A 12,369-nucleotide genomic window follows, 5' to 3' on the forward strand; every position below is an offset into this window, starting at 1 on the left:
GCCCAAATCACGGAAGAAAAGTGAGAAGATAATGAGTAAAAACAAACAGTCAGCATATAGGTAAATACTGTACTTCAGTGAGTGTACTGAAATCCAAGGTGTTCTCTACAACAGAGTTAGCAAGGGCTTGTGGAAATCACACATGTCCACAGCTCTGCCCTGTTTTCCAGTTGCAGCTGCTGGCGTAATAAGGGACTGTTTATCCCTGCAAATCTGGCTTGTTGTGTGACCTTGGACCATTGCAGCTGCAGCAACAGCACAGCTAGAACAGCTTTGGTGTTTTGCCGACGCTGAATTTGTGCTGAGGATTTAAAGCAGGACTTCCCCTGGGGCCAAGTGCTCACATCTCTGCCCACAAACCCTTCCACCCAAAGGTAGGCATTTTAGCAGCAAATCATGGAGCACTGCATGTTGTGGCTGTGCCTAACGAGGGTGTTTTGGGGAATGTTCCACAGTCCTCCAGACCTTTTGGCTGTGGAGTGGTGAGACTCTGCACTCTGCAAAGCAGGAGACTGCCAAGGACAGAGGCTGCTGGAGAGTCAGCAAAATGACATCTGTTTCTTGGTGTCACAGTGCTGGAAAGTCCTGACAGTTGTTCCTGCTGCCCAGGTTCCTGCTGCCTCTTCCTGAAGCACTGGTTGCCATCCACACCTCTGTTGCACCAGCATTTCCTTTTCTCCTGGGCACTCCCCACATCTCTGTCCCTTTCCTTATTCTGTTCTCTTGCAGCAGAGACAGCCAGACAAGCACTTACAGGTTCAGAAGGGCTGTACCCACACAGGTTAGAGTTCATCGTGGATTCCACAGTGGATAATTGTGCTTGACGCTGACTCTGGAGGAAAATTCTTTGGAATGTGTGAGTGCCAAGAACCAGGTCGTGCCCGGAGTCTACCGGGCTACAAACACTGTGTCATGGTTTTGGGAGGGCTTTCTCCCCAGTCACTGGCATAGAATTAACCTGAAGCACCCAAACCTGCTCTGCAGAACCCAGCACTGCCCACCAGGGCTGCCTCTGTAGCTCATCTTGACTCACAAGAAGGCAAAGTGCAGTATAACCGCTGGCTACACAGGTCACTGGTACCAAATCCTCCCGACTTTAAACTACTGCTGTTGGTAATAACAGTAACAACACTGACTATTGCAAGTAATTCTGGCTTTTTTTCCTTTCCATTCACTGTAAGACACTCAGCAGCATTCTGAGAAGCCATGAAATCTGCAGGGCCTTAAGTGCTGCAATTTATGTGTTGTGTTCGAAATCGGGTTTCTAAGCCTCGTGTGTTCAGGTAATCAGAAATCCTCCTTTTCCTGGCACTCCCTCTGTTCAGGTTGCTCCTATTAGCACAGCTGTGGACGTGTCACTGTCCAAAAATGTTTAGGAAATTTCCTGTCATTTCATACTCGAGACTAGTTTTGAGAAACCAACTTGTTTTAACAGTTATTTCTTCTTTGGGAACCGTGAAATAAGAAGTTATTGGCGTAACAGCAGAAATTGTAAGTGTGCCACGTCCCTTCCTTTGGGCAAAAGGGGGAAAAAGTATTGCCTCAAAAATACAAGCCATTTCAGGCTTGCTGTGTCCTCACTTCCCTAAACAGCTCTCTCCTTTGGCATTCTTCTGTAAGCACTCGCTGTTAGGCATCACTGAAATTATTAAACAATCAGCTGCGAGCAGCCACTGGTGTAAAATGAAATGCAGCAAAGCTAAACGTGAGACTGTGGAAAAGGGGAAGGTGATTTTATTCTGAACAAAACTGATTTCAGTCACCCACACTTATTCTCCTTCAGATTTCATTGTCAGTCTTTCCCACTTGTTTTCCGTACCCACCTTTTAACAAGGAACTGAGGTGCGTGTCTGGCTGGTCCAACAGGATTATTTGTGGTTCAGCAGAGGACAAAGGGTTCCAGTTTTGGAGTCATCGGGTTTTCTGGGTTCTTTTTGCTGGCTGACCATGTGCTCACTTTGGAAGTGCCTTTTGTAGCCTTCAGGAACCAGGTCTGTGAGTCATCAGGCAATGTTGCTGATTGACAGCCTGTTCTGTGAATAGACTGTCTTTAATTTTAGGTTGTCCTATGTTTTCCCAGTCTATGTTTCAGGACTCTGGCCGTGATCTCAATGACCTGCTGTTGCTGTTGTTGTTCTTTTCTCCCTTCTTGTTGTTTCTTCTGGTGCTTTCACACATATGTTTGTACAGGTGACCCATTACTGTCATGCTTAATGTTTGTATCACAAATCCCTGCGTTCTGAAAGAACACGGGGACACACAGATGAGGTGACAAGACACAGGGAGGATCCCAGGCAAGGACTGTACCTGTCACACTGAAATTGCACTTGGAGGGACTTCTGTGCTGTTCATTCTGACAGAACAACCTTCATTCCCAATGGAAGCCCATCAGTGTAAACCAGCTCACCCCCTTGTTAAAGCATGGAGGGTACTTGGGCTTTTTGGTGGCTTTTTAGTCACCAGACTCAATGCTATGGACACTTTTGGAAGGGGGACAGTGAGATGAACCCTCTGGAGTGACTGTAAATATATCAGTGCTCTTTCATATGCTATTGCTCTGTTGAGCATCACCCAGTAAGAGGAGTTTCTGAATGGAGGTCCTGGTAGCTTTGTTTGAGGGGGTCTACCTTCCTCTTTCACCTGCAGATCTGGTTTTGGTTGAGTAATGGCCTACAGTTCCTGGAAGCTCATTAAATGTCACCCACATTGTAGGCAATTAAAGACTGAGAGTGCTGGGTGTCAAGAATGTTTATCTGAGGGTTTGAGAGACAATATCAAATAGTAGAATAATATTGAACAAGAATAAAACCAATCTTTTATGGAAGATGTTGCAGATGACTGTAAGATGACGATCCTACCTGTCTAATAACCAAAGAGTAGCTGCTGTATTTAATGTTTTCAAAATTTTAACCCTGTAGTGCAGTGATGGTCAATGATGTATTAGGATCTTTCCTTTGAGGGAAACAAAACAGAAAAAACCTCACCATCATGCTAAGGGAAAAAACCCCCACATACATAAATTAAACACCATCTCAGTTAAAATGAAATGTGAAGTTTGTTTGTTAAAGAGATAAAGCCAATGACAGCAAATGTTAAAAGACAGCAGACAGAAGATCCCTGGACATGTTTAGCAGAACTCTGTTATCAGCAGAATCTCCTACCCAAGGAAGTGTTCCAACCTGGTTAGCTCTGATAACTACTGAGAATAATTGTTCATTATTTCTGTCCCCCACTTTCCCCCGTCACTCTTGTTACCTGTGTCTTGCTTGGCCTTCCTTCAGATGATTCTGTTTGTAATCCTACCTTCACCTGTCAAAACAGAAGGATACCCTGCTTGGCTTTTAGACTGTCATGGCTGGAGCTGAAGACACCAGACAAACACAATCAAACTAAAGTCATCCAATCAAATAGATCTGATAGGAAGCTGCCTCCACCTCCAAACAGGAGAAACCAAGTTTCTTCTGGTGATTAGGAGAGTGTCTCCCCGAGGTGTGGTGCCAAGTCTGTGCATGTAACACCAAGTATGATACATACACATATATTTGTGTGTGATGAGGCATTATCCTTTCAAAGCTACCAGGCACCAAGTTATTATCCTCGGTAGGTGGTTGTCAAGTGACCGAGGCTACGGAAGAGGAAGTGGGAGAACTGTCCAAATTATAAAGCTGAGAGATCAACTGCAGTAAGGCTCAATTAGTGCTCCCCCAGGAATTGTGATGGGGGAAATGGGAAGACAGATAGATGGAAGAAAGATTAAAGCTCTATGTGGGTTAAAAGTTGCTTCTTCAACTCCAGTTAAAAGCAGCTTTAGGGGAATTTAAATTTCCACAGCAGCGCAAGATAACTTTGCTGGTATCAACAGACTGCAATGAAAGTTACTGAAAGGATTGTAATGGAGCTGGAATTAGGAAAACGCTGCAGCTTTCACTGAATTAAAATGCAGCTGTAAAAACTTTTACCTTAAAGTTCCTGAGACAAGGCAATACCTTTATAAAAAGGATTTTTTTTCATGTTCATTGGTACTACAGGAGAATGACTATTACAAAGCAGAAGTGAGGGAAAGCAAGTTCCAATAGCACTGGAATTGCAGTGCTTTGAGGTTGGATCAAACCTTCACCCACACACTTCCCAAAACCCATCTTGGAGCTCTCCCAACCCCAAATCCTCTCGGGGTCCCCCTCGGGCTGTTGACCCCCAACCCAGCGCGGTACTGCAGGTGCCCTCTCCTGCTCCTTCCAGGGAGCTGTTTCCTTCCCCTCCTCCTCGCTCTTCCCAACTGCTTTCAGGGTAAAATTCCCTCAGGTGTCTCCAAGCAAAAGCAATCACTGTGGTACTAACAGGACTGGAAGAAGCAGCTGGCTCTTTGGGTGAGGAGGGAAACTTCAGGGCAGTCTTTGCTGGCCCTTCACACTCCATTAATTCAGGTTTGCAATGGTTTGCTTCATTTGAATGGAGCTTTCTGGGATTTGTTGCTAATATTTTTTTTTTCAGAGGTGTAGCCTTGGCCTGCCAGCACAGACAGGAATTGCATTAAAATAGGCTGTGGTTTGCTTCCTGGCATTCCTAGCAGGTTACTTTGTTTGGGATGCTTAATAACCCTCCTATTTGTTAAAAGAGTGTGTGTGTGTGTGTAAGGAGAGCCTTTCCCTGTGCCCATGCTGAGAAACACCCCCAGCTCAGGTAGCTGGGTGTGCCTTGGATGGTAGAAAACACCTGGAACCCCAGGCAAGAGCTGGGAATGGGTGCTCACCCTTTGCCTAACAAAGGGCTTGGGGACCTGCAGAGCTGGCCTTTTCTAAGGTATAAGGGAGCATATTTAGCTCAGAATGAATGACATCTTGGTTTTAATGTGAATTAAAAGTTTTAATGTCAATTAAAAGCTCCAAAACCTCAGTCAGATATGGCTGATTTTAGTGAGCTTTACAGCAAGCTGAGTTTCAGTCTGACTTCTCAAAGCTCAGAAAAAAATCACGTGTGCTTTGTGCAAGACGATTCATTCTGAGTGTCACGGGGTGTTGGCAAAACTTTGAAGAAATCTGGTCATAATTTATTATGAATTTAGAGGTGTGTTTTGTCCCTGCCTTTCCTCGAAGCGTTGCCATGGCTATGTTGAGCTCTCTTTAATGTATATTTTTGGGGGTTATGGGAGTGTCCCTGGTGCCTTGGGCAGTCCTGTAGGAGTCCTGGTTGCTTCAGGATTTTCTGTGTGTTGCTTTTTTAGCCACGTGGACTAAGATTTGTTTCACTGGAGCTTGGCAAAACCCCCTCTGGACGGAGACCTGGCAAAGATTTCAAACGCTTTGCATCTGCTTGTTTCCTTCGCAGAATTAAATTCATGCAGGAGGCATTTGATGTGGATGGAGGAGGATCATGCCCTAGCGAGCTCCTCTTCCCCACCGAATCTTAGGACAGATGTTCCACGGTGACCTCGCCAATAAGTGGTTTTTTGGGGGCAGTGTAATATCCTACAAATGACCGCTACGGGGTGCTACAACCCCACCCAATTTCCCACCACATTTTTTTGGAATTAGAACCTTTTCTTTCCGTGCAGAGCAGGGAAAGCAGCTTTTGGTCACTTGATGCAATAAAAGGGTGCTTTATTGGAAGATATTCAAGTGAGTAGAAGCAGATAATTTTTAAATTCTTTTCTAAATGTCTGGGGGAAATGTCCTTATTATGTGTGTGCAAAGAGGTTTATTTTTAAATATCTGTCGTGGAGAAACATCCAAGTCAAGATGAGGATCCCCAGTTCAATAGAATGCAGAAATAGGTGAGGAACAGTTCAGATACATTATAGACAAAAATACAGAGATCTTTAGTCCAGGGCTCAAATTGTAGAAACTGCCCTTTGACAACAACCATGGAACAATTTGCAGGTTAGAAATTGGTTACAGAGCAAGGCTGGTTGTTTTGCACTAGAAGGTGTTTTTCCTTTGAATAATTTACATTGTTTTCAAGTGCTTATAGAAGCTACACAAAGTAGAAATATTTAAATGTTTGACAATTATGTAAACTTTCATCACCTTTTAACGTGAAGAACAAAATAATGGAAAAGTGGATGTAGATAACTTATTTCAATTAAAAAAACAAACTAGGAAGAAGCAGGAATGACAACCTTACCTTTCAAAGAATTGCTATTTTAAAAACTTGCCTGTTACAGCATTTGCTTTACAAATGTTTGCAAATAGAAGCAACGCTAAAGAGGATTTTAATTACTGTACATGAGTTAAACAGGACCAGTTTTTTGTATGTTAAATTATACAGACAGCTGCATTTCAAGTTTCTGCTGAGAGCCCTGTCTTAAGGCTGCTCAGTGTAATTTGAAATTTTGATTTGCATCCTGAAGTTAGAACTGTTGGTACAGATTTTGCCTATTGTATTTTAAGTACTCTTTCTGCTATCACGTAAAGACAAAGAGAAATGCAGTATAAATCAGAATTGCCACAACTGGCAAGTTTAATATTTTTTTTTTTTTTTTGGTCCATAGATAATGTTTTTCTGTTGTGTTAAAAGTTTGCACAGTGCTAATGCCCAGCATTGGTTATTTTCTCAAAACATTCCTGCATCCCCTCAAAGAACAAGCTCTTATCTGAAAGCACAGAAAAGATTAAAAATGCTCAAGTTGCAGGACTGGAATCTGGGTGATTTTAAGAGAAATACAGCTGAGAGATTGAGAGAGAGACACTAAAACGAGGGTCACAGAACTAATTTTATGTTCCCCATGTGAACGATTGTTGCACAGAGTAGCTTAAGAAATATTTGAGATTTGTTTTTCCTCCTCTGCAAGACACCTTGGTATTTCCTGAATTACTAATGCCACTGTTAAATGCAGAGGATCATGACTTGTTTTTCAGTTTGCATTGCAGTGCTTGGAGTCCTATATTCCAACACATCTTTAAAAGCCAGGTTTGAGCAAGACTATTGTACAAGAAGGCAGAATAACGCATTATAAAATAAATGGATGTTTGTGTTTGAGTTCCTTTTGGACCTGTAGTACCTTTGACACAGAAATCTGATTATTTACCTGTACTTCTGTTGCTATTAGTGGGGTTGAAATGTTGCACAGAGCTTCACTTTTGATTCCCCTATCTCTAACATCTGTCCACTCTAATGTCATATGAGGTTATTGTGGCTTTTAAAAGAAGTACTGAAGTTCACGTAATAACTACGTGACTAGTTTGAAAGACTTATTTGTGTACTTACCTAATGTTTGGATTTGATTTTGTTAATGGCAAGTGGGATAAATTCAGCATGATTTGTTCTGCTCTTTCAGAAGTAAGGTTTTTTTGATGTGGGTGTTGATTTCTTCACAGCGAGCAAAGTAAGACAACTGTTGGAAACAACTTTATGGTGGTATTAGCTCAGGAGTGTCCTCACTGTCACCTGATAAGGGGAACTTAGTAAACATCGGCTCAAAGTGGAACAGTGCACGAAAAATAACCATCTGTCAAGGTGCTAAAATGAATTAAGCAGTCTATGCAAACGTTACCTAATGTGAGTGAAGTGTGCTAATTACAGGCCTGGCTTTCACCTGGCTTTGGAAGGCAAGGCCACAGCTGGAAAAGGTGTTGCTTCTTTTCGGGGACCTGATTCTATTTCAAAGGCTTTTTTTTATTCCCGTCCTTTCCAAAGGTTGAGGAGACAAGGACAGATCTACAATGTCATTTGGACAGGAAGAAAGCCTAGTTAATGACACAAATGTCATCAAAACGTGGATGCAGTGTTTGACCACGTAGTTTCACAGAAACTTCTCGTGGTGGCAGTGATTGTTTAATTACCTGGAACTGCTCATGCCTGCTCTCAGCTGTGCCACTACAACTGCTACTGCAGCAGGGGTGTGAACCAGTGGGAACTGGAGCCTGTCCTGGTGAAAGTTACCACAGTAAATCTTTGACTCCATCATCCTTTTCTCCATGTCACCATACAGATAGTTCTGGTAGAAGTGTGACTGAGCTGAGAGCTGTGGCTGGAAGGAAGGGTGAGATGTTTAAGCCAGTCCCTCTGATTGAAAAAGAAAAAAAAACAAAAACAAAAACAAACCAAGTTGGTGAAACTAGGGGTGAAGCCTTTTTGAAAGTGATTGCACTGCACACTTGTGGTGGAAAAAGAAAGAAGGAGATTTTTCTGGTGAGAGGCAAACCACAAAAATGAGATGAAATAGCAATTGGAATAGCAGATAGGAAGGTGTGAGTACACAGAGCCTGCAAGCTGAAGCCAAACTGCAAATTTAGTGTGTGGAGGGGTATGAAAGAGGTTAAAAGTGAGAATTGAATTTGCAGTGGGTTGTGATAAGATATAAGCCTAGGAAAGGAAAAATTACTATAATAATATTATTTTTATATGCATGAATAACTTTATTTTTGTAACTCCATCACTTCACGTATTTCGTATGGCCTTTAGCTGGGGAAGCCTTCTGGGAGATCATCAGATTTTATTAAAAAAACAAACAGTAACAACAGACCAAAACAAGGAAAAAAGTCACGTATCTGATCACTGCTAACCAATTCCTGAATGTGAAAATATTGGAAGAGAAAAAGAAATTATAGTAGTAGGATTAGAGTTTAACATTATCCAGGCCTAGTCCTAAATAACTGCTCCCTAACAGCAGTGACTTTCTTTTGCTTTCTTGGGAAGGATCCTGTGATACAATAAGTGCTATATACAAGATGTCTCACACTTGGGCATTAGAATCTCTTGGTGAGACTTCTCTCAGGGTTCTGTAATTTGGTCTGGAGCAGGATATTTATATTCCCATGGCCACAGAGCTTCCATGAGCAGTGAGCTGGAACTCGTGTTCTCCCAGAGCAGGGGTGATAAATCCACTTGCTGCACAGGTGCTGTTCACCTGCACGGTGGGTGTCCCTTAGGCGTGACGTGCAGAACGTCTGCATGTGCCTCACAGCTGCTTTCTGGGTAACTGAGAAAGGATTTGCCTGCATATGAAACATGAAAGAAATTAGATCTGTTAGGCCTTTAATACAGAACATATAATTTAGATACATAATAATGAAAATCCTGTTTTATACAGGATATTCAGCGGCCCAGCTGTTTAATCGTGGAGAGGCTGGCTCGAAGTGGGGGTGAAAGCGATGAAATATATGGGCTTAGGCCTTGGGATAACATCAGCTTTTAAAAAGCTACAGCTGTTAAAGGGCTCAAAGATGCTTTTCTTTTTTATTTTCCCCAGGTATTTTTGGCAGATGATTGAACATGAATGGAGATTTCCTTTAGAAGGAAACCTACGTGAGGCAATCGCCCAGCACGCTAAAAATGGCTGTGGAGAGAAACTTTCATAACGTACCAGATACTCAGTTTGTAGAGTACAAACCAGATCAGCTTTCCATCTGCAGACAATGAGTGACCATTGGAATCCAGAACAAGTAATGTCAACCAGAAGTACTCAGGGCTGTTGTTCTGAAGGGCCAGTGCATGCATGTGGCTATGAAGCCTTTTAAGCTCATGGGCAAATCAGCTGCCTTGCTGTGCATGGACACCTTTTCCAGTAGTTTCTGATAATTTACAAAATTACCCACCTTCTTTGACAGGTCACTGATTTTAGCATCCACTCTTTTAGCATCCATTCTTAAAAATTCGGGAGCTGTTTTTATAGGCATCTATTGTTGCATTCTGTACCAACAGACAGCAGGCTTCTGGTCTTTAAGCAGTTACTGATACTTTGATTCAGGATAAAAGGGGAAAAATAGAAAAAAAAGCTCTTGGAAGGCACTGAATCACAGTATTTCATGTTCTTCCTCTAGAAATTGGGGTTATCAGTCCATGACCTGGAAATCCGTGAGCAAGCCACAAGCCTTTAACGCAGCTTCTTTCCCCCGTTTTTATTTATTTATTTTTATCCTTGGAAATGATGACGTTTCCCATTTCCATTTGTGTATCTGTTCAAAATGCTCTGTCTTTTGTCCATCACCTCCTGTTCCCTCTGTCAGTGATGATTCACCCCCTTTAGGGAGGGGGACATATCAGCCCCTCATTTCTGTCACAGAGCCAGACCTCTTCCTTACTGGTATTTGTTTCATTTTGCAGGCTTTCAGTACATATTCTGCAGCACAATCCCCTGTGACACTGTGGTGCTTGATGTGTGTGTGTGCCCTCTGGAAATGCTGCACAGCGGGCAGAGTTCTTCGCAAAGAACTCTAAATATAGTGGGCTGTACTTCTCACATTGCTGTCTTTTAATTTCCTTTCCACTGAATTTGTGCTTTCCATCTTTCCTTTGGTTTCTCTGTTTAGCCCTTTTTTCTCCCCTGCCTCACAGCCCTGTTTTCCCTTAACATCTCCAAAGCACTGAAACGAATAAATGGAAGCTAATCTAATGTACACCCTCCCTTCTGCTTTAATAAAGCTTTTAGCTTCCCTTCTCTCTCTTTTCTGTTCTCTCTAGCTTTCTTTCCCTTCCCCCTCCAAAACCAATCACTTCCCCTATGTAAAAGAATTGGTCAAGCTGCAGCAGGACGTGCAATCATGGCGACTTAAAACAAAAATCTGTATTTTCCAGTTGTACCTGTCTGTTGTTAAACCACAATTGTACCTCCCACTGCAAAATAAGCGTGTGGACAAGAGAGTAAAGGGAATTTCAAGCTTCCCCTTTGACTGCTGACAGAATTCTTTTGTCTGTTTTAGCAGAGCAGCCTGGATACACGCGCTCTATGTGCCTGATGTGCTCTCCCGTGTTTTGTTCTTGCTAATGACTGAAGGTTTGTGCATTTTTCTTTTGTACTTGGGCCACCATTTCCTCGAATCAAGAGGACCGGGGACCTTGGGCCTTTCCTGAGGCTGCTGCCGCCTCTCCCTCTCCGCTGTGTGCTCATTCTTGTTGATAGGCCCAAGTGTGTCAGCTTGGCAGGGTTCCCAGGCACCATCAGCATTACAGCATTCCCGGAGTCGGGGCTGGGTTAGCACAAAGCACTGACAAATTCTGTGTGTTTAGTTTCGTTCTCGTCCTGCACTTCATAGGGATTAGGATTTTTTTTTTTTTAAATAGAATAATGTTAGAATAGAGCAGTCAAACAACGAGCATAAATGTTAATGACTGACAATCCTCACAATTACTGCCAGGAGGAATCAGATGTGGATGTTTGTGTGTTGGGGGGGATAACTCTGAGCAGCACAGGCCTTTAGGTGTGCAATTAAAAAGAAACCTGTCTCGAATGGTTTGAACTGTCAAAACTGATGCAAGTATGCACTGAATTTCATGAATTTCCAGTGCGTTCCTGCTGCTGGAGTGGGCTGTGTGACTCCCTTTATAGCAGCACTCTCCCTAGTTCCTGCTACATTCCTAAACCAGAACAAACGGCCAGTGTAATCCATGAGGCTTCCTGCTCCCTGCCCTGAAAAGCGCTGCCAAATCTAAAAAGAGAAAATGCTTCCAGCAGGGACTCCAGAATTACTTATGAGATGATAATTTATACTCTGGGCTGTTAATCCGCTGTTGCAGCCTAAAATGCAGAAAGACAAAAGCTGTAAGCACAGGGATAGGCTGGCTTGGCAGTTTCCCTGTGACAATGCTATCTCAAGAAATAATCTGAATGCACTGTGGGACAATGCAGAGCAGGATGATTAATTTTACTGAGTGGCACAGTTGTGAGTCATGTCGGCTCTCAAGCAGAGAGGTTTGTGTGGAAAAGTAGTTATATCATGAGAGGTGCCGGATGGAGGTAAGGGAGGGCATTAGTTTTATTTGTAGTGATTGTTTCTGGGATCATTAGCACCAGAGTAAAGGTAGAGCAAAGTGCACGTTCTGTCTGCAGTCTTGTCGTAGATTTGTGCAAGAGAGTTTTCTGCAGTCGGTTTTGCACAGTCCTGCATGCTGTGTTGGAAGAATGTTTATTTTGCTTTGGTTATTTTGGCTCGTTATTTAGTAATTATTGTTCCAATATTAAGCTTCTCCCTCTACAGCTTAATTTGTTTTTTTGGTTTTTGTTTAATAAATAACCCTTTGATGATATGCAATATGCTTCAGAATCACCTTTTCATCTGTGGTTTCCACTGTAATCTGTTCATGGCTATAGAAGGATAATACCCAGCTATATGATACAGATGCAAAATATTGAACAATAACGTGAAGGCCCTTTCTGAAGATTTAACCTTTAAAATCTTCATCTGGAGTTAAGACTTCCTTCCTTCCTGGCACAGTGATAAACAACCCTCCCACTTTCACTGCACCAGGGAAGAGAAGAGAATCCCATTTTTTTTAATGAAAAGCTTGGGAACTGGCCCGAGATCAAACTGGCGGCTCACACGCCAGCTTTTTTTTTTCTCGTTCTGTACCATTTTACAGCATTTTAGCAGAAGATAAAAAGGTAGAGAGCAAAACCCTCTGAGACGCCGTGCTTTCGCGGGGAGGAATGGGGGG

The sequence above is a fragment of the Empidonax traillii genome, unplaced genomic scaffold (assembly GCF_003031625.1).
Source record: "Empidonax traillii isolate 1590-97213 ecotype Southwest subspecies unplaced genomic scaffold, ASM303162v1 scaffold448:size1359114, whole genome shotgun sequence".
Lineage (NCBI taxonomy): Eukaryota > Metazoa > Chordata > Aves > Passeriformes > Tyrannidae > Empidonax > Empidonax traillii.